Genomic DNA, 23603 nt, shown 5'->3' with positions numbered 1-23603 from the left:
CATGCAACAATTGTATTTGTTGAAATTTATTATTTGCAAGATGATCGTTAGATTGTTTTCTCTCTCATGAGGTGTTTATTCTAAAATGTATGCCTTGAGTTTGATAAAATTAACAACTCACAAAGAAGTTGTGGTTATTTGTGTCTGCCAATGAATTTTAAATGACTATTGACCTTCAATTAATCAACTAATTGATCCATCGATTAAGTGGATAAATAATTGACTTAAAGTGAATTAAATGAAATTTTGTTTAGATCTGTGCCCATGCATTGTCTGTGAAGGAAACGCTAATTTGACTACCAGCGCAACTGGGTGTATGTGTATGGGCCACAGTACATGAAATTCTTGGCTGCTCGTGCCTGTCCAAAATATTGGGTTTGAGCTGGATCAGGAGCATGGGGGGCTTAGAAGTTGTAGCTGCTTGGGAGTGTTCCAAGTGTTGGGCTGGCTTCAGGGGTCAATGCAAAACAAGTAGCTAAAGGAATCGGATTGATTGAGGGTTGGACTTGACAATCATTCTCAAAGAATGTAAAGCAATCAGGAAGTTCCATACTAGAAGATTTCCTCCTAGGAAATGTCAGTTGCCCTTTGTTTGGCTGGTTCTTCGAGTTCTGTTGAAAAGAAATGCTCCTGAGTCCCAAAAATTCAAGATTATGACCGTCATGAAAGGAAGTGAATTTGCATTCTAGTTTATTTTTCTTCACGTGCCAATTTCTCTCTCAGAAAGCATATTGAGAATGCATGAGGATCCCCTGCACACTTCAACTGCTCCCTGAGTGTGAGGTGTCTCTACAATGCTCATGTTCTGAAGGGAATTCTTCTCAGTGAAAATTTTAATTTTGTTTCTGCACCTTCTCTAGTAATTTGTCTATGTGCACATAGAGGTTATTTCTCATACTTTGAGATTGCGTTTTTTCGATTTCCCCTCATCAGGGAAATGTGGCCTGGAATTCTTCATTTGAAATACAAGTCTGTGAGGAGAGCTTGAAGGAGATCCAAGAGCAGTCATCAGCAACAGAACTTGAATAAGAACATAAAAAGACTGAAGCATTCATTTATGTATATGTGTTTTATAAACTATTTCATGCTGGAAACTTCACCGTTTTTCAGGAGTTTAGACAAAACTCTCCAGCAAGGAACTGCAAAGTCTTCACCATTGATAATCCAGAGACGTTTTCCAAAGACTTTTAGATACAATTAAATTTGATTAAATGTTAATACATGTGTAATTGCTTAGACATTGTTGTGTTACTATGTCAGGTGCTTTCCAAAATCAATACAGACCACCAGAACATCAATAGAAGGAGGTGCATATTGGGAACATTCACTAGTCAGAATTGTAGCTTTGGAAGGCAGCCTCTCTTTATTTCCCCCGTCACCTTTCCCCACGGTGTTTGTAGGAGTTATTTGATTCCCTGCATGTGAGCATCGGTGGGCATAACAAGAATAATTAAATTGTTACTTGTGATGGACTACTATCTACCCCAACTAGTTATCAACTTTCTTGCAAATATATCTATGAAATCTTTACAATTAAATAAAAAATTAATTTAAAGGTATACAATTAAAATAAAAAATACTTTATAATTAAGTAATACAAATAGATCTAACAACAGTAAATTAAAAAGTGTTAAACATTCAAATAAACTATACCTAAAAATAATCACAATATTTGTATATATTAAATCCAAACAGGATAAAAAATATAATGCAACTTAAAAGCAAAGAAAAAAATACAACTCTAACTCTAATTAAAAAACTAATGTAAAATTAAAACTCCATGCAAGTGAACAGTAGAAAAACACATAACTCAAAGTAAATACAAATTCTAACCCCAACTTAAGCAACCAATGGCAAAGCACACTCCAACCTAACCAGCAGTAGGGAACATATTGGACCCTAGAGGTGTCAGATAATATCTGACTTTGAAGGGTTCATACATATTATTCCCACTCCAAACCGAGCAGAATTGATGAAAGTTTGCTTTAGAGGGGTTAGATTCCTGTTCCAGCTCTATCCTAAGCAAGAGTAGGTAGGTAAAGCCTTGAACCTTGGAGGAATCAGATGCTCTATTCCCACTCCAGCATAAGCAACAGCAGGGAAAATGTAGGACCATAGAGAGGTCAGGTTTACTATTCTTACTCCAAACTGAACAAGAGGAAGGAAAGTATAGACCTTGGAGTGGTGAGATATATTAATCTCACAACTCCAGTATAAAAAGCAGTATAGAAAGTGTTGGACTTTGAAGAGGTTAAACCTACTATTTTCAGTCCAGCCTGACCAGCAATAGCAAAAGTTTAGACCTCTAAAAAAATTGCCTTTACTATTCCCAAACCCTCAATGAAAGTATATAGAATCAGCAGAAAAAGTGCAGAAATCTAAAGTTTAAGGTGATGCTGTAGTTCGATGAAAATGTCAGTTTAAATGTAACTATAATTTGCACCCTCACCATGCACAGAGTTGACTGAACGATGTAATTTCAAATGTTGAATTGATGTTATCAATAATTTGACAGAATATGTGAGCAGTGATGTGGTATGTGAAGTCATAAGCAGTGGATGGTGAGGGCACAAGTTATCATTTCTTGAAATAATTCTAACACGTACATTTCAGTATTTTTTCAATTTGAAATGTTGGGACATATTTACAAACACCTAACGCCACTGAAGGATCACTTTTTCTGGCGTACCGGTGGTGTTGCTCTCAACCCCATATTCACAAGGTGGCGTTAAACCACTTAATGTGGCTTAACATCACCTTGTAAATATGCCTCTTACCGCAGCAGTCTGCTGCAGAAAAGAGGCAGTCAATAGTTGTTACTGTGGGCGTTCCACCACATCACCCATTGTTTTTTTACACTGACCCATATTTACAAGCCTGGGGCAGCGACAAAAACTAAGGTCAGGTAAATCTTAGGATGGCGAATCAAGGAGAATAAAGTTCTCCTCATATTTTGCTCTTTCTATGTTTTCTGCATTCTGCAAACAGCAAATCACCATCAAAGATTGTTTATGAGCAGGAAGTTGTCCCTTCTTGCACATAAACAGTTGCCCCTGCAGTGCAGGAACTCTTGTAACATGGGGCAAGGGTACTTGCTTTTTAGTGCCAGAGGTAGGGAAAACGCAGGACCAGTTGCCAGGCCCTTCACCCAAACCCCCAGAGGCAGCCAACTCCCCACAGCTCAAGGCTTTTAGCCGTGCCTGTTATGGAGATAGCTGCCTGTGTCAGGGCCCTATGCCCAGCCCTCGTGGGCGGCCAATCCCCGGACATGCATGGACTTCAGTGGTGCACAGCATGGGTTAGCCGCAGGGCCAACTGCCTGTACGTCACTTACTCACCACAGATATTCACAACCTACTTTTATTTTTATTAATTTTCCGATCCTGCATAGCCCGTGCACTCCCATGGGACTCCTGTGGGAGCAGGGCGAGTTGGCTGCAGGGGGAGAAGATTCTCACCATCCACTGCTTATGACCCCACTTATTACAACACTCATCATATCTTCTGTGACATCACTGATAACATTACTGATGACAACTGAACTGACATAATTGATATCAACACTGTGCCTGCCAAGGGCATGAGTTATAGTTACTTGAAATAACTATAACCATTGAATTTCAGCATTTTCTTCAGTTTAAGATGTAAAGTTTAAACTAACATTTTCACCTGATTATAACATCACTTTAACCTTCATTCCATAACATCACTTTAACATTTATTTGTTCAAGCCCCATCCACAGCCCCCGGGACCACCAACTCCCTTGGGCTAATTTGCCCCCCGCACATTATTTTGAACATAGCCCTGAGGAGGTGGCAGTTCTCGGGGCTGTGTGGGTGGGCCACAAGCAAGCCATGCACTGATTTGTTTTAAATATAGCACTCTTTTTCTTAAATGGTGTAAATTTCTAATTTTAAGATGGGAGGGGGGCCACGCAGCACCCCACCTGGAGCCATAAATGGCCCTGGAGACCGCCACCCCCAGGGACGGCTCCAGCAATGTACCGAGTTGCTCACCCCAGGACTTGCAGTTTGCTATGGGATAGCAAACAGTGTGCTTGCTTTGAACAAGCGACAGCACTTTGCTCTCGCTTGTTCAAAGCGAGCACACTTTGCTTTTTACCCTCAGGGAGCTGTATGTCAGCAGCTCTATGGGGGTAAAAAGCCATGAAGTGTCCATCAGAAGGGGGGAGCCAGCCAAAAACATGGTCCCCAACCAGCTCGCCATGCTCCTGGGGCTGGGGTCTAGGTGCTAAAATTGGCTTGGAGTGGGGGGCCTTGTGACCTCCCCTCCTTAAAACATAAAAAAGAGATAATGAAATGGCCTTGCCCCAAGGGATAGGGCCAATGGGGACTGAAATGGCCCAGGATGGGGGCTGCTCCCTTGAAAGTGAAAATCAAATGGCCCTGGAGACCGCCACCCCCAGGGACCGCTCCAGCAATGTCCCAGGGTGCCTACCCCAGGACATTGCAGCTTGCTAGGGGACAGAAAACAGTGTGCTTGCTTTGAACAAGCGACAGCACTTTGTTCTTTCTTGTTTAAAGTGAGTACACTCTGCCTTTTACCCTCAGGGAGCTGTATGTCAGCCGCTCCATGGGGGTAAAAAGCCATGAAGTGTCCATCAGAAGGGGGGAGCCAGCCAAAAACATGGTCCCCAACCAGCTCGCCATGCTCCTGGGGCTGGGGTCTAGGTGCTAAAATTGGCTTGGAGTGGGGGGCCTTGTGACCTCCCCTCCTTAAAACATAAAAAAGAGATAATGAAATGGCCTTGCCCCAAGGGATAGGGCCAATGGGGACTGAAATGGCCCAGGATGGGGGCGGCTCCCTTGAAAGTGAAAATCAAATGGCCCTGGAGACCGCCACCCCCAGGGACCGCTCCAGCAATGTCCCAGGGTGCCTACCCCAGGACATTGCAGCTTGCTAGGGGACAGAAAACAGTGTGCTTGCTTTGAACAAGCGACAGCACTTTGTTCTTTCTTGTTTAAAGTGAGTACACTCTGCTTTTTACCCTCAGGGAGCTGTATGTCAGCAGCTCCATGGGGGTAAAAAGCCATGCGGGCTCCAGCAGAAGGAGGGAGCTCGCTGGGAACATGGTCCCCAACCAGCTGGCCATGCCCAGGGGCTGGGATCCCGGTGCCAAAATTGGCCTGGAGAGGGGGGCCATGTGACCCCCCTCCTTAAAACATAAAAGAACAGATAATAAGGGATAGGGTCCATGGGGTCTGAAATGGCCCGGGAGGGGGGCTGCTCCCTTGAAAGTGGAAAAAAATGCCCATGACCTGAAGGGTTGGGGTCACCGGGGCTTAAATCAGCCTGGGGAGAGGGCCTGCAAGCCCATCTCTCCTTTTTGCAACAAAAAACAAAAGAAAAACCTCGCCACCCAAAACAATAATAATTAGCAAATAAATGCATGTGCAGTTGAGTGATAAACAGCAGGGGAGTTGAATCCAGGTAAACCCACCTTTACGTTGATCCAAACACCAACACAAAAATCTACTTTTAGACAGTCAGGCCCGTCTTTCTGGCTAAAGGCAAGTGTACTGTTGCATGCATGAATGAATGCATCAATGAAGTATAGGAATGCATGCAGAGTTCTCTTCTGAGAACAGATGAGCTTCAAGATGCTAATTGGTTAAAGGGGGGTGGTTTTTGTTGCTTCTGAGTACATCATGATGAAAGGCTCATTATTTTATGTTTATTGGTCGCGATCCCCACCTTCACTTCACTGAACAGAACAGATAAATAAAGCAATACAGGGACGCCATTAGCTGTTATATATTTTTCTTACATATCTTTTACGTCATCCTAACAAAAAAGGGACTTTCTCCAACTGGCGGTGCTTATCTAAATGTTTGTTTCATCTATCATTAGTGTAGCAGGTGCTGTGATACTGGGGTCCTGCAGTATGAAGCCCCACCTCAACTAAATTATGGCTGTGTTTTGCTACTGAACAGATGGCAAGGTCCAATGTACTTTACTTGCAATAGAGGCTTGCTACTCCGCCAATAGGCAATGCAGATTGCCTACATCATCTGCATTTTCTGTAAATATCCTATATCCTCTTATATTTCTCAGTAATTTCGATCAGACTCCTTCTGCAGAGGAGCCCAAGCCTCGTCGGCCTGTAGCCTGTGCCCAGGAATAGACCATGTGCGAGCTGCCATCTTACAGTATGTACCGGTTTTAGCTGCTGTCTGTGCCATGAGAGGACACAGGAGCTGGACAGGCTCTCTGTTTTAGATGTTGTGTGTGCCAGGAGCAAGGAATATGGTAGTTGCTTCACGTCTAGCTCATGTCAGTGCCCGGGTGCAGGGCACTTCCGGGTTTCATCTTGTAGTATTTACCTGCCCTAATGGCTGGCATTCACTCATGGGCAGGACACGTGGAAGTTGCCATCTTTTAATATCTGCCTGTGTTGTCTGTTGCCTCACCCGCGCGCAGGTGGCGTGAGATTTACTATCTTGCTGTAGGTGTTTGTTCTAGATCCTGCATGTGCCCAGTTTCCTTTTTGTTGTTTCTGGTATTTAAGCAGCTGCCTGTGCTGGAGTGCTGTGCACGAGCGGGTTGCCATGCTGCATAGGCTGCCAGGTTTATATACTGCCTGTGTCCGAGCACAGGGTGTTGGACCTGGCCCTCTTGGCAGGGTCATCCCTAAACTTTTTGCCTTTCTCCAATACTCTCTCTGACCTGTTTTTGTTGGTTTAATGACTCTGGGCACTTTACCACTGCTGACCAGTGCTAAAGTGCATATGCTCTCCCTATATAAAGTGTAACTGTGATTGATTTCCATGATTGGTTCATTGGATTTACTGTCAGTCCCCAGTAAAGTGCACCAGGAATGCCAGGGCTTGTAAATACCAATGCTGCTAGTGGGCCTGCAGCGCTGGTTGCGCCACCCACAGAAGCAGCCTTTTAAAATGTGTCTAGGGTCTGCCACTGCAGAACCTGCGTGCAGTCTGGTACTGTCATGCTCGCTGGGCAAGTGCACACACTTGCCAGCCCCTAAACCTTCCCTTAACTTCATATTAGTCACCCCTATGGTAGGCCCAAGGGCATGGTGCATTGTAAGTGTAAGGTAGGACATGCTCTGATGTTTGTGGCATGTCCTAATAGTGAATTACAGCCAAATTCGTTTTTCACTATTGTAAGGCTACCTGTTCTCTTAGGCCAGATGGGCTGCTGGAATTATTACACTCTATAATCCCAGCAGGCTCAGGGAACATGGTAGAACATAAAGTTTAGTATGCCTGGACTCAGAATAATAAAATACTTATTTTAGTAAAGTTTATTTCAATATCCTGTGTTTGCAAATGCTACTTTTAGAAAGTTAGCATTTGCTTGCCTAACCATTTCAGCCCGCCTCTGCTAGTATGTGTATCTGACTGTCTGGGTTGTGTGAGTGACAGGGCTGGGGGATGACAGGCGGTGAATGCAAGGATTACACCTTAGTGGGAGGCATGAGTGCCCCGGGACTCTTAATAGGGCTGTGCTCTGCCACCACAATGCTGGCTCCGCCCCCTGGGGAGTGACTGATGACTCAGCCTGCACCTGGCCCAGGAAGGGCGAAGCACTGTCAACACGCTACTCCTGGCTGCCCCTGTCCACACAATGCTGGCTCCACCTCCTGTGAAGTGTCTGATGTGCCTGCCCCTCACACTGAAAGCAGAAGCCAGAAGTACACCCAACAAGTGCTCTGAGACTGAATGAAGTTAGGCAAAGGCCCCCCTGGCCTGAAAAGACAAAAGAAATGCTGTTTAAAAGTAGGAGCCCTGCTCCTTGTAAATCAGAATCTTGTTTCCCACAACGAACCTCTGCCCAACTAGAAGGAGAAGAAGACGATGGAAGGACTGGCCTGCTGTCTGCCTTGCTGAGGAAGGAGAGGAAAAGACTTTGAAAAGACTTTGCTGACTTGTGCTAGAAACTTTCTCCAAGGGCTTGACTGAGCTTGCCCCCTGAACTAAACCCCAGGACCAGTGGGTTCATTGTGTCTTCGCTTGTTGCCATCTGCCAGCCGTGTGTGCCTCCCGCCGGAGTAAGACTGCGCCCCTCATCGCCCCCTCCTAGGGCTGTGGCACTCGGGAGCTCGCCTGCCCTTCACCCGTGAGAGCGTCGCTCCTTGGAGTCGCTCTCTGCCCCCGGGTCAGGCTGCCTGCTCCTCTGCCCCTGCCTGCCACTGGAGTGCGCTGAAGTGCTCCCGCCGAAATTTCCTCCAGGCCGGTGACCTACGCCAGGACTGCAGCCCACACGAAGGACCGTGCCCTGCTGCCCCCGCTCGCCAACCCGAGGAGTTTGCAGGCCGCGCCGCCCCCCTGTTGGGAGACCCCAGTACCATCTGTACCGGGGTCATGGGCCGCGCCCGCCTGTGTGCACCCACCTGCTGCAGACGGAAACCCGGAGACACTGCCAGAGACGAGTCCACTGCCAGTGTACAACTCGTCCCCCCAAGGAAGAAATTCAAACCTCTCCCAAGGATCTTCACCGGGCTCGGGACCCGCCACGTTTTATTTCCCAACAAAGGTATATGCGAGGAGCCCCCACCTCCGGAAAAGGCCCAGGGTTTCTCCGAGGCTCCTCTCATCGCCTCCCTGCTCCTCACTGCAGCTGAGAGCCCCCACCTCCGAAAAAGGCCCAGGGTTTCTCCGAGGAAGCGTTCCAGGAGCCCCAGAGAGGCCTCCAGGGACTCAGAGCATTTTTAAAGAACAAGGAGAACTGTTTTTAAGTGAATTGAACTGAAGAAGAAACATTTGAACTGTGACAAAGAGAACTTGCCCATTTACAAACTTGTGGCTTACTTAAAAATCGTTATATTGGTCTTGTGATAAGTCTGATCTGCTTATATATATATTTTTACATAAAGGAAGGTATTTTTACATAAAATACCTGCCTGGTGTCCATTTGTGGGGGGATTGGTACATTTTACTGTGTGTGTTATTACAAATGCTTAACTCAGAAACGCCTGGAGAATAGCCTTGGCTGCTCACGCCACGCACCTAGAGGGTGAGCAAGGGTAATTCTATGGGGTCATCCTTCGCCCTCACTTAGAGGAAAGGGTCCCTGCTTGTCACAAGTGAATACTTGCGCCAACCAGAGACCCCCAATTCTAACACAGGGCATAGTGAGTCACCATCCCCTTCAGTGGCTGCCTGCACCAGACTCTGCCTGCGCTGGGGCACAGGGCATGTGCCAGGTGCCATACTGCGGTGGTGCCTGCTCTAGCCGCAGCCCCTCATTGGCACTCGCATGGCAGATGGAGCCAAAGCTTTGTCACATCTGCTGTTGACCTCTGCAGAGCTGCTCTATGCCCCATTTGCGTATCCACCCTGTCATTAGGACACACACTGCCCATAGACTCTGCCCAGCACCCCCTCTCTGGCCATCAACCCTCCCGCCACCCGCCTCTCTTGTATAATTAGATTTCAGGGCACTATGCTTTCGCTAACATCCCTGACACGGGTCGCATCCTGGATTTGGCCATAGGGGGAAAAAAGTATCGGTATCATTTCAAAAGGGGGCGAGGACATCACAGGCAAGTTAGTCTGGTAAAAACAGGGAAAGTCAAGAAGTAGGTAGGGAATACCATTTATTTGCCCGTGGGTACCAGCGTCCAGGCGTCATCAGTGGGTTGTCATGCAAGAGAAAATGTGACATGGTGAGGGGCACTTACAGTCTCACATTTATGTCACAGAAGTTGGAGTCTGGTGCCTACTAAGTTCAAATTAGCTGACATTTATTCCACAGAAGATGGAGCCTGACACTTCCTGCCTCACATTTATTTCCCCGAAGTTGGAGCCCTGTGCCTACTAAGTTCACATTAGCTCACATTTATTCCACAGAAGGTGGAGCCTGACGCTTACTGCACTCAGATTTATTGAACAGAAGGTGGAGTCTTGTGTTTATTGAGTTCACATTTATTCCACATAAGTTGCTCACTGCAGTTCTGAAACGTTTCTTTTATTGCAGAATATACGTCCTCCTTTCTGAGGACAGTTTTGTGATCCATTCATCTCATTGCACCACAGATCACAAGCCCACGTCACACACTGTGGGCTGCCCGTGGTCCCCAAAAGGGACCCTCCTAAGAGGGCGGCCGCCTTAGTGCCACATGAGGGCACACAAGTAATCTGTATAAGGCTGGTTCCCCTTCCTGTTGCCGGAAGGGTCCAGTGGGCCGCGTCACTTCCGGGAGTGGGGGGAGGGCAGAAAGTACATATACCTCTCCCCGCCCACGATGCGGTCTCTTCTCTGCTGCCCGTCACGCCGTTGTCCACCCTACAGCTTACCCTGCAGACGGGCAAGGGTGGTAGGGGGGCCAATATTGTAACTTATTGATATAGTGGTGTCCGTCTCCAGCAATCCAGAGGAAACAGCTGAGCGATTTAATCAGTGCATATCCCACATAAACCATTGGGTGGGGACACACTGTCTAAAGCTCAATGGAACAAAAACGGAGGTACTCTTATTAGGCTCTGACACATCCCTTTGGGCACAAAACTGGTGGCCTTCTAGTAGGGGTGCTGTCCCTACCCCAGTCCAGAAAGTGAGGAAACTGGGTGTCATCTTTGATGACAGACTGACTGTTAGACCTGGCGTGGTTTCCCCCTATTTTTTGCCTCTACCTCCTGTATTTTTGATGCTGTGCTGGATTTCGTTTTTGCTGGTTTAGATGCTTTGGACACTCTGCCACTGCTGATCAGTGCCAGAGTGTAAGTGCTCCCTGTGTAAATTGTTATTCTGATTGGATATACATGTTTGGCATGTTTGTATCACCATGAAGTCCCTAGTAAAGTGCACTGGGTGTGCCAGGGCTGGTGATGACAAATGCTACTAGTGGGCCTGCAGCACTGATTGTGCTACCCACAGGAGTAGCTCTAAAATGGTGTCTCAGACCTGCCACTGCAGTGCCTATGGGCAGTTTAGAACTGCCATGTCCTCCTGGTCAGTGTCCCCACTGACCAGGCCTAACCCTTCCCTTTTTGTGCACATCAGCCACCCCTATGGAAGGCCCAAGGTACCCCCCTGGGCAGGGTGCAGTCTATGTGAAAGGTAGAGCATGTACTTGTGCAGGTAACATGTTCTGGTAGTGAATTACAGCCATTTTCGTTTTTCACTATTGTAAGGCTATCTTGCTCCATAGATTAACATGGGGGATGCTGGCTACAGTGGTTAACAGCATTTCTTCCCATAGGAACAAGATAGGACATAAGTATCTAGTATCCCTGAACTCAGAATTTAATAACACATCTTTTAGGAAAGGTTGTTTTTAAATCCTGGGTTTGAGAACAGCACTTTTAGAAAGTTGATGTTCTCTTGTCTGACCCTTCTGTGTGCCTGGGCCTGTTTGTGTATTGACTGTCTGGTTTGTGAGTGACAGGGGCTGGGGAATTCCCCAGCAGGATGGATGAGTCAGCACTAGGCTGACTGACTACCTTTGCAACTGGAGTGGTGGGAGGAGTTAGCACCTGGGCTGAATAGGGCTGTGCCTGCCTTCCACAATGCTGGCTCCGCCCCCTGCTGGGCGGCTGAGGACCCTGCCCCTCACTCTGAAAAGAAAGATGCAGCCAGCAAAACAAAGTGCTCAGGATCCACCCCGAACTGGTTCAGACCGGGCTCAGGGCCCACATGCACCAAGAGAACAAAGACTTTAGGGGTATAAGTACAGGACCCCTGACAACAGAAAATTAGATCATCCTGGAAATCAAGAAGGAACCTCTGCCAAGGAGAAAGCTGAAACTGAAGAAGGAAGATTGTCCTGCTGTTGCTCTGCTGGACTGACCTGTTGCTTTGCTGCCAAGGAGAGGGGAAGGACTTTGCTGCTGAGCTGTGTCCCCTGTCTTGAGGGAATCTCCAAGGGCCTGAGAAGAGCTGGCTCCCTGTTTTGAAGTCCAAGGAACAAAATAACTTCACCCCCAGCTTCCCTGAACTCTGCTGAGAGAGTTCTGTCCTTCCTAGAGTGCTTGATCCAGTTGTGGGGCCTCTGGAAGTTGTACCTGAGCTGGGAAGCTTGAAACTAAGCTTGAGTGACTTTTGAAACTGAAAAGTGTTGCATCGCTCGCTTGCGGAGCGCATCCCCGACAGTGGGAGAAGTTTCCCGCCGCTACGGAGGTTGAGATCGTCGCAGCGCCTGACGCCGCTGCCAGAGACGTTGCATCCTTCGTTTGCGGGACGCACCAGACCGGTGCGGGAGAATCGAACATCGCTGCGAGTATCGTCGCAGAGCCTGTCGCCGCACCGCTTGCTTGCGGACCGCATCACGTCGCTGCGAGCATCGTCGTAGAATCAACGCATCGAGGAGCTGCGAGAGACAGGATCCCCGCTGGACCGCGCATCGTCGCCCCGGAGATCGTCGCAGCCCCTACGAGATCATCGCATCGTGCCTTTGCGAGAACAGACTTTCTACGGAACCTACGCACCGGAATCCATACAAGTGGCCTTCCTCCCCATACAGACCGGATTCGTCGCAACACGCCCGCTGCTGCAGCGGGGCTGTCGCATCGCCTCCCCAGGGTCTCAGGAGCAACGCATCGCTTGTTTTCCACCGCACCAGCTTCTGCTTTTGGAACTTTGTTGCAACTAAAAGGTACTGTGAGTAAACGTGACACAACTGTGAACTTTTCACGCATCAGTAGAGAATTCTATCGCAACGTAGAGAATTCTAACGCAACCTTAAGAACCCTATTTGAAACCATATTCTTGAACTGTGTATGTTGGATTTTTGTCATTTTGGTCTTGTGTAGTTTAGATTAAAAATACCTTTATTTTTCTTAACTGTTGTGGAGTCAGTTTGTGGTGTTTTCACTGTGTTACTGTGAGTGTTGGTACAAATACTTTACGCATTGCCTCTGGTTAGCCTAGACTGCTCGTGCCAAGCTACCTAGAGGGTGAGCAGGGGTTATCTCAGAGGGTTATCTCCTTGCACTGACTAGAAGCAAGGGTACCTATTTGGACAGTGGTACCTACCTCTGCCAACTAGAGACCCCCAGATCTAACATTGGTGGTCAGGCGGTGGGATTTGAACTTGTATTTGTAGTTGACCCACAGTAATTGGTGTACATCACTAGTGAGTGCAGACCACTACGCCACCGCATACTACTGGTTTTTGATTTTTGATTCTATTTTTGAGTAACTCTTCAAAGCATCATGTCTGCGAAAGGAAAGGCACGCAGTGAGGGGGCAGAAGCAGAATTAGAGTTTTGCATTGAGGATTTGTGTTCATACAAAGTCGAGCATCTGAGGAAATTCTGCCTTGAGTTTGAGTGCCCCATAAAAAGCGCCTACAGAAAGGAGGAGCTGCAGAGAATCTTGAAAGCCCATTGGGAGGCACAAGAGGGAGATGATGTGGAGGTAGAAAATGGTTTTCAAAGCACAGATCTGCCAGTGGGCAGAGTAGGCTCAGGAGCTGGCAGCAACCACTCCGGTAGGGGCCTCACCCCAGAAGAGTTACAAGAAAATCAGAGAATGAGAGAATATGACTTGGAAGTCATGAAAATGAAACTGAGGCAATTGGAATTGGAGAAAGAAAGGGCAGCGGAAGACAAGAGAGAGGCTCGTGCCCTAGAGGAAAAGAAATTGCTTTTGGCTCATGAGTTGAGCATGAAAGAACTGGATCTTAAAGCCAAGGAGGTGGATGCCAGTTTAAATGGTGGCAGCGCGCAGGCAGTGCATGGGGGTAAAGTATATATTCCCAAGGACCTGGTACAGAATTACCATAGGGGTGAGGATATTTATGCCTGGTTCACTTCGTATGAAATTGCATTGAAGATGAATGGTGTGCCTGATCAGCATTGGGGGGCGGGCCTGTGGAAACATTTTGAGGCTTCTGGGAGGAGTGCTCTAGAGCCCTTAGAATTAGCAGGTGCCATGACCTACCCCAATATGAAGGAGGCCTTATGTCTCAGGTATGGCCTTACCCCAGAGCAGTACAGACTGCAGTTTAGGAACTCCAAGAAGAGAGAGTCTGAGACTTGGATGGAGTGTGTGAATTTGTACTCGCGTGCACTGGAAGGTTGGATGAAGGGCAGTAAAGTAACTGATTTTAAGGGGTTGTTGCATTTAATCAGTTGGGAGCACTTGAGTAGTCTTTGTGTTCCAGAGCTGCGCCAGCATCTTTTAGACAGCAAGCTGACAGACCCCATTGAGCTTGCTAAGGAGGCGGACCGCTGGACCAGTACCAGGGTCCACAGAGGAATTGTGGGTACCACAGCCAAAGGTGGGCAGGGTCCCCAGCAGAAGAGTGGGGGGGACAAGGGTAATCAAAAGGAGTTCTCAGAAGGGCCCCAAAATAGTTCCCAGGGAAAGGAATCCCAACCCCCCAAACCTAAACAGCCATGGCCCTCTAAGGGCAGGCGGGACAATAAAGACAACAGGGGCCCACCTACCTGCTATCACTGCAATGAGGTGGGCCACATAGCTCCAAAATGTCCCAAGAAGAAGCAAGCACCCACTGGTGCCCCCGCCCCAGCGTTAGCTAGTGTAGCTTTGGGAGGGGATTTGGTTTCTAGTGATTGGGGGGAGCTAGCAGTTATGACCCTTGTCTCTCTAGGAGACCAAGAGGTGGTCCAAGAAACCTTACTGCCCTCTAACACTAAGAAATATGGGCAGAAGGTGACCATCAATGGGAGGGAGATTGAGGCTCTGAGAGACACAGGAGCCAGCGTGACATCCGTGAGGTGTCAGTGGGTGTCTGAAGAGCAAATCATCCCTGGTGTACTCCGCCCTGTAGTGGCAGCTGACAGTTCAGTACGCTTCAGCAAGCTGGCGCGTGTTCCCTTTGAATGGGGGGAGTCTCTGGTCTTTTGGAGGTAGTTGTCAGTGATGCCTTGCCTGTAGACTGTCTGTTAGGTAACGACCTGGAGAGTTCTCCATGGAAGGATGTAGAACACAGAACTCACTTGGAGATGTTGGGTTTGTCTGCGTGGATCTGTGTGTCCACACGTGCTATGACAGCCAGTAGGGGGGAGTCAGCAGAACTGGAGCCTGAAACAGTGGCCCAGAGACCTGCCAGGAGAGGAAGAGGCAGAGGGCGCGGGAAACCAGCCCCAGCCGTTCCCACGGTCCAGGAGGAAGCAGAACCTGAGGGGGATGCCCTGGAACCTACAGGGGAACAGGTAGCCGAACTGGGAGACTTGCCTGAGCTGACCCATTGGCAGCAGGAAGGTGGTCCCTCCAGGGAGGAATTCTGCAAGGCGCAGAAGGAGTGCCCTTCCCTCATTGGTCTGCGGCAACAGGCTGTAGATCAGGCAGCAGGTGGAGCAGCCAGAGATCACTTCATCTACTGGGAAGATGACTTGTTATATAGCGAGCCTAAGTTTGCTGAGCCCGGTGCAGCCCGTGTGCTGGTGGTACCCGAGCGCTTCAGAAACTTCCTAATAGGTCTGGCTCATGACGTGCCTCTTGCAGGACATCTGGGGCAAGACAAGACCCTAAACCGGCTTGTCACCCACTTCCACTGGCCCCAGATGAGAAAGCACGTTGGTTCCTTTTGCAGATCTTGCCAAACCTGTCAAGCCAGTGGCAAGACTGGAACAAAGTAGAAGGCACCCCTTCAACCCTTCCCAGTAGTGAGCACCCCGTTCGAGCGGGTGGGCATAGACATTGTAGGGCCCCTGGACCCCAAGACGGCCTTAGGCAACAGGTTCATCCTGGTCTTGGTGGACCATGCCACACGGTACCCGGAAGCAGTCCCTCTCAGGACAATCACAGCACCCGTGGTGGGCCGTGCGTTGATGGGGATCTTTTCCCGTGTGGGGTTCCTCAGAGAGGTGGTCTCCGACTGAGGTACCAACTTCATCTCTAAGTACATGAAGTCTCTGTGGGAGGAGTGTGGGGTAACTTATAAGTTCACCACTCCTTACCACCCTCAAGGAAATGGGTTGGTTGAAAGGTTCAACCGGACCCTGAAAGGTATGATTATGGGCCTAGCGGAGCCCATGAGACGCAAGTGGGACGTCTTGTTACCATGCCTGTTGTTTGCCTACAGGGAGGTGCCTCAGAAGTCCTTAGGGTTCAGTCCCTTTGAACTCCTGTATGGCCACCCTGTTAGAGGACCTCTCTCACTGGTGAAGGAGGGTTGGGAAAAGTCCCATGGGAAAACCCCCCAGGATGTGTTCAGCTATGTGCTGGCCATCCGCAACCAGACACAACGCTTCAGGAAGCTCGCTCAGGCGAACCTGGAAGCAAGCCAGGAAGAAATGAAAAGATGGTACGACCAGAATACCACTCTGGTCGAATTTCAACCTGGGCAGGAAGTGTGGGTGATGGCGCCAGTGGAGCCCTGTGCGCTCCAAGACAAGTGGACTGGGCCATATGAGGTGGTGGAAAGGAAGAGTGAGGTAACCTACCTGGTTAACCTAAAGACTCCCAGGCAGCCCCTGAGAGTCTTGCATGTGAACCGCCTCAAACCACACTTTAACCCCTTCGACGCTCATGACGAGCTGGGCTCGTCATGAGGTAGCCTCCTCGCACGCTCATGACGAGCCCAGCTCGTCATGAATAAAGGGATTTACAAATTCTCAGCGTGCGGGCGGAAATCATGCCGCACGCATGCGGTTAAGAGGTCTGAAGTAACCATGCTCCTGGCTACAGATGCAGGAATGGAAGAGGATAGTGATCCTCTCCCTGACCTCCTGGCAGTTAAGGAGCAAGATGGGTCAGTGGATGGTGTGGTCCTCTCGCCCACCCTGAACCCAGAACAGCAGAGTGACTGTCGCCAAGTGTTGGGTCAGTTCTCCTCCCTGTTCTCCCTGACCCCAGGAGTCACCAACTGGTGCGTCCATGATGTGGACACTGGAGACAGTCTGCCTGTGAAACAGAAATTTTACAGGGTAGCTGACAAGGTCAGGGCCAGCATCAAGGAAGAGGTTTCCAAGATGTTGGCGCTAGGGGTGATTGAGCCCTCCAGCAGCCCCTGGGCTAGCCCAGTGGTCTTGGTACCCAAGAAAGCTGCTACCCCCGGTGGCCCTCCAGAACTCCGGTTTTGCATGGACTACCGTGGGCTCAATGCGGTCACGAAGACTGACGCACACCCCATCCCCAGAGCTGATGAGCTCGTGGATCGGTTGGGAGCTGCCCAGTACCTCAGTACATTTGATTTGACTTCGGGGTACTGGCAGATTGCCTTAACTGATGGGGCCAAAGAGAGGTCTGCATTTTCAACGCCAGAGGGGCACTTCCAGTTCCGTGTCATGCCCTTTGGGTTGAAGAATGCCCCTGCCACATTCCAGAGACTGGTTAACCAGGTACTGACCGGGCTGGAGGAATTCAGCGCCGCATACCTGGATGACATTGCTGTGTTCAGCTCCACGTGGGAGGAACACCTGCAACACCTCTGAGAAGTGTTGAAGGCTCTGCAAAGGGCAGGCCTCACTATCAAGGCCACCAAGTGCCAGATAGGGCAGGGATCTGTGGTGTATTTGGGACACCAGGTGGGGAGCGGCCAGGTGGCGCCCCTACAGGCCAAGATTGATACCATTCAGGCTTGGGAGCCCCCCAAGACCCAGACAGTGGTGAGGGCCTTTTTAGGACTCACCGGGTATTACCGACGGTTTGTCAAGGGATATGGCACCATTGTCGCCCCCTTGACAGAACTCACTTCCAAGAAGTTGCCCAAAAGAGTTGACTGGACTGACGCCTGCCAAACTGCTTTTGATACCCTGAAAACTGCTATGTGCACAGCGCCGGTGCTCGCTCAAGGCACCTGACTTTTCCAGTGAGTTCATAGTTCAGACAGACGCTTCAGAGCATGGTGTGGGAGCAGTACTCTCACAAATCACTGAGGAGGGAGGAGACCAGCCGGTAGCCTTCATTAGCAGGAGACTACTCCCCAGGGAACAGAGGTGGAGTGCGATTGAGAGAGAAGCATTTGCTGTGGTCTGGGCTCTGAAAAAGTTGAGGCCCTACCTGTTTGGGACTCACTTCCGTGTTCAGACCGACCACAGGCCCCTCAGATGGTTAATGCAGATGAGGGGTGAGAATCCAAAGCTGTTGAGGTGGTCCATCTCCCTACAGGGAATGGACTTTACGGTGGAACACCGCCCTGGTACAGAGCACGCCAACGCTGATGGTCTGTCCAGGTTTTTCCGCCTTAGTGAAGAGAACTCCCAAGAGGGTGGGTAGTTCTCCCCACTTTCAGCTGGAGGGGACACGTGTTAGACCTGGCATCTTTGGCGTGGTTTCCCCCTATCTTTTTGCCTCTACCTCCTGTATTTTTGATGCTGTGCTGGATTTCGTTTTTGCTAGTTTAGATGCTTTGGACACTCTGCCACTGCTGATCAGTGCCAGAGTGTAAGTGCTCCCTGTGCAAATTGTTATTCTGATTGGATATACATGTTTGGCATGTTTGTATCACCATGAAGTCCCTAGTAAAGTGCACTGGGTGTGCCAGGGCTGGTGATGACAAATGCTACTAGTGGGCCTGCAGCACTGATTGTGCCACCCACAGGAGTAGCTCTAGAATGGTGTCTCAGACCTGCCACTGCAGTGCCTATGGGCAGTTTAGAACTGCCATGTCCTCCTGGTCAGTGTCCCCACTGACCAGGCCTAACCCTTCCCTTTTTGTGCACATCAGCCACCCCTATGGAAGGCCCAAGGTACCCCCCTGGGCAGGGTGCAGTGTATGTGAAAGGTAGAGCATGTACTGGTGCAGGTAACATGTTCTGGTAGTGAATTACAGCCATTTTCGTTTTTCACTATTGTAAGGCTATCTTGCTCCATAGATTAACATGGGGGATGCTGGCTACAGTGGTTAACAGCATTTCTTCCCATAGGAACAAGATAGGACATAAGTATCTAGTATCCCTGAACTCAGAATTTAATAACACATCTTTTAGGAAAGGTTGTTTTTAAATCCTGGGTTTGAGAACAGCACTTTTAGAAAGTTGCTGTTCTCTTGTCTGACCCTTCTGTGTGCCTGGGCCTGTTTGTGTATTGACTGTCTGGTTTGTGAGTGACAGGGGCTGGGGAATTCCCCAGCAGGATGGATGAGTCAGCACTAGGCTGAATGACTGCCTTTGCAACTGGAGTGGTTGGAGGAGTTAGCACCTGGGCTGAATAGGGCTGTGCCTGCCTTCCACAATGCTGTCTCCACCCCCCTGCTGGGCGGCTGAGGACCCTGCCCCTCACTCTGAAAGGAAAGATGCAGCCAGCAAAACAAAGTGCTCAGGATCCACCCAGAACTGGTTCAGACCGGGCTCAGGGCCCACATGCACCAAGAGAACAAAGACTTTAGGGGTATAAGTACAGGACCCCTGACAACAGAAAATTAGATCATCCTGGAAATCAAGAAGGAACCTCTGCCAAGGAGAAAGCTGAAACTGAAGAAGGAAGATTGTCCTGCTGTTGCTCTGCTGGACTGACCTGTTGCTTTGCTGCCAAGGAGAGGGGAAGGACTTTGCTGCTGAGCTGTGTCCCCTGTCTTGAGGGAATCTCCAAGGGCCTGAAAAGAGCTGGCTCCCTGTTTTGAAGTCCCAGGGACAAAAGGACTTCACCCCCAGCTTCCCTGAACTCTGCTGAGAGAGTTCTGTCCTTCCTAGAGTGCTTGATCCAGTTGTTGGGCCTCTGGAAGTTGTACCTGAGCTGGGAAGCTTGAAACTAAGCTTGAGTGACTTTTGAAACTGAAAAGTGTTGCATCGCTCGCTTGCGGAGCGCATCCCCGACAGTGCGAGAAGTTTCCCGCCGCTACGGAGGTCGAGATCGTCGCAGCGCCTGACGCGGCTGCCAGAGCTGTCGCATCCTTCGTTTGCGGGACGCACCAGACCGGTGCGGGAGAATCAAACATCGCTGCGAGTATCGTCACAGAGCCTGTCGTCGCTGGGTGAGAACGCCGCACCGCTTGCTTGCGGACCGCATCACGTCGCTGCGAGCATCGTCGTAGAATCAACGCATCGAGGAGCTGCGAGAGAGAGGATCCCCGCTGGACCGCGCATCATCACCCCGGAGATCGTCGCAGCCCCTACGAGATCATCGCATCGTGCCTTTGCGAGAACAGACTTCCTACGGAACCTACGCACCGGAATCCATACAAGTGGCCTTCCTCCCCATACAGACCGGATTCGTCGCAACACGCCCGCTGCTGCAGCGGGGCTGTCGCATCGCCTCCCCAGGGTCTCAAGAGCAACGCATCGCTTGTTTTCCACCGCACCAGCTTCTGCTTTTGGAACTTTGTTGCAACTAAAAGGTACTGTGAGTAAACGTGACGCAACTGTGAACTTTTCACGCATCAGTAGAGAATTCTATCGCAACGTAGAGAATTCTAACGCAACCTTAAGAACCCTATTTGAAACCATATTCTAGAACTGTGTATGTTGGATTTTTGTCGTTTTGGTCTTGTGTAGTTTAGATTAAAAATACCTTTATTTTTCTAAACTGTTGTGGAGTCAGTTTGTGGTGTTTTCACTGTGTTACTGTGAGTGTTGGTACAAATACTTTACGCATTGCCTCTGGTTAGCCTAGACTGCTCGTGCCAAGCTACCTAGAGGGTGAGCAGGGGTTATCTCAGAGGGTTATCTCCTTGCCCTGACTAGAAGCAAGGGTCCCTATTTGGACAGTGGTACCTACCTCTGCCAACTAGAGACCCCCAGATCTAACATTGACCTTCCAACAACAGGTCAATAAAGTCGTCTCATTGGTGTTTCTCACTTTAAAAGCAATCCGGAAAGTGCGCTCCTTCATTTCCCCCGAAGCGGTAAAAACACTAGTGACGGTCCTAGCCTTTGCTAAACTGGACTATGGTAATGCACTATACTTAGACCTTCAGAAACAACATATGATTAAACTTCAGCAAGCACAAACCGCTGCTGCCAGATTGCTGCTAGACATTCCCAAATTTCAATCCATCTCCGAACATTTGAAAAAACCTCCACTGGCTTCCTATCAAGAAGAGGATAGACATTAAACGGATGTATGACATTACAACGCATGCTTTTACCACGCATGCCTTTACAACGCGGTATTTACAACGCATGCCTTTACAACGCATAGCGCTTTGGGGTGCTGGATAGTGAATAGTTTCATTTACTATTCCAACTCCAGTCCCCGTGGATAGTAGGGAAGGTGTTGGATAGTAAATTAAATCTATTCCCTATCCTAGAGCGCCCCCCCAGCGCAATGCGTTGTAATGGTTTGCGTTGTAAATACCGCGTTGTAAAGGCACTACGTTGTAAAAGTTGCGTTGTAAAGGTTGTACACCACATTAAACCTTTATGTCTAGCACACAAAGTTGTCCACGGAAATGGACCAACGTTCCTGAAACAAACACCTCACCTGGTACCATCCATCAAGGCACCTATGCTCAGCACAGAGCAAACTCCTCCAAACACCAAAATTCAAGAAAGTAAGTTGGGGAGGAAGAAGCTTTGTCCTGGGTACTGGGAGGCTGTGGAACTCACTTCTGCTAAATATTAAAAGCTGGCCAACGCTGCTTGATTGATAAAAATTACTAAAGACATGGATTTTTTCAAATTAAGGCCCCTTTTCTGGCAATCTCCCCCGCAAATTGCCTAGATGCTCCTGGGCAATCGTGCGCTATATAAATTCCAGAATCAAATCAAATCAAATTTTGTGTTGCAGGAGGAGTAACAGGGTGATCCAGAGGACGTAAGGTACAGAAGAGTACTCTCTGCAGAAGCACAACCAGGGTGCACTATGTCGGAGCAATGGAAGTGGAGCCCCGACCCTCCCTGCCAGTCAAAGTCTGGGCAGAAAGTAAGGAGCGGCTGTGTTTGCTACGTGCATTTCATCTTTTGTTCACACAGTCTGGGCACGCATTTCACCAGCGTTGATTTTTGTGCCCTTGTTGATAACTGTAGACCCGCTTAGTCAAACAACTCCTTACTTCTGGAGGCGCTTCTTGTTGCAAAGGACTGTCAGATAGTTGTTGGACATCTTTGTGTGTTCATGCTCTGTGCAGAGTGTACACAGTGTAGAGCACATGCGCAGGTACCTGAAGGTTGAAAATATCCATTTAGCATGCGGTGAACTTTGTGTTTTGTATGTGCTCATTTTTGCCTTCATTGAACTTCTAGGACGCACCAGTCCGGGTCGCAATCGCCGGTATGTCTAAAAGTGGTGATCCAAATACGGTTTTCACAAACCAGTCAGGCCTAGTGGGTTCTAATAGGTCCATTGTACACTTACCCATTATATTCCATCTGTAAGTATGGGCTTGTGCACGATATTCCCCCCGTGTGTGCATATGTGTGCATATTCATGAATAAACGCTCTCTGGCTTGTTGTGTACATATGTCTATATTCGCGCATCAATGGAGTGTACCCCATGCTTGCATTTGTTTACCTATCTCGTAAATTTGCATATCTGAGCTTTCATACACACAGCATCCCTCCCATGTAAATGTCTGTTTATAAATACAATGCACCTCGTTTACATTTAATGGCATACATCTAGTACACCTTGTGTGTTTCCGTTTATATATCTGGCTAATTCTTAATATATCATGTATGTATATGTGTACTATAGTTAAAGGATGCCACCCATTCTTCGGTGTCATTTATCCTACTTAACAACAAATCTCATAAATAAATGTGGGGACAGTTTTACAAGGAAGTGCCGCAGCGTGGCAACGCAAGCTGTTCGGCTTCGCCACGCTGCAGCATTTCAGGAGCACAGGAAGGCGACATATTTACAAGGATACGTCGCATTCCTGTGCTCTCCCCTGCGCCATGGTGCAAGGATGCCTGCGTCGTGGGGAGATTGTTTTTGTGCAGGAAGGGGCACCTTACTGCACAAAAAGTATCACTACAGGCCTTTTCCTCTATCAATGCATGCTGTTGAATGCAACATGCATTAAAAGAGGAAAAAACGAGGAGAAAAGAAAATATTTATCTTCATTGCGCCTCGCTACGCCTCCGTAGCATTGACACGCATTTCCAGATTTACGATTGCTTGTAAATCTGGAAATGTGTCTCGTTCCAAGGGTGTTGCGTGGGAACACCCACAGCAACACCAATGAAACGCCACTTCGACGCAAAGTGCTGCGTGTGAAGGGGCCATATTTACAAGGAGAGGAAAAGTCACACAGGGTGGTTTTTCCTCTACTTGTAAATATGGAGAAGTCAAATGCGCCTCCAGTACGTCACAAAAAGTGACATACTGGTGGCGCAAGGGGTTTGTAAATCTGCCCCGTAGTTTGTTCAGACAACAGTTTCTGGGTGCTATAAACAGTAGTCCAGTTCAGTGGTACAAAATGTATCAACTTCTAGACCACGAAGGATGAGTGGGATGTGCCATGATTTGTGTTTGTGACCTGTGTGCAGGTCGCACCACTTGTGCAGAGTCAGCTCGCTTGCAGCCTATGCTTATATGGGATATTTTTACAGAGCCTCACCTGCGTGTACACGTGCACACCTATGTCTAGTACAAAGGCCTCGTTGCCTGTGCAGCAAGGGTCTTGTGTGCTCATGTCTCATTTTAATATATTGCATTATGTTGTGCACATTTTTGTGTACACCAGTTTGTCTGTATGCATTGATTTACATCGTACGCATTTACCATAAAATATATCTTGTGTATTAGCATGCCGATGTATACCGTGTGAAAGCCCCATTTACAGTCGTTTCACCAATTTTAACCAAAGGTACTTAGAGAACATCT

The sequence above is a fragment of the Lissotriton helveticus genome, chromosome 1_1 (genome assembly GCF_964261635.1).
Source record: "Lissotriton helveticus chromosome 1_1, aLisHel1.1, whole genome shotgun sequence".
NCBI lineage: Eukaryota > Metazoa > Chordata > Amphibia > Caudata > Salamandridae > Lissotriton > Lissotriton helveticus.
This window is presented reverse-complemented; position numbering follows the sequence as displayed.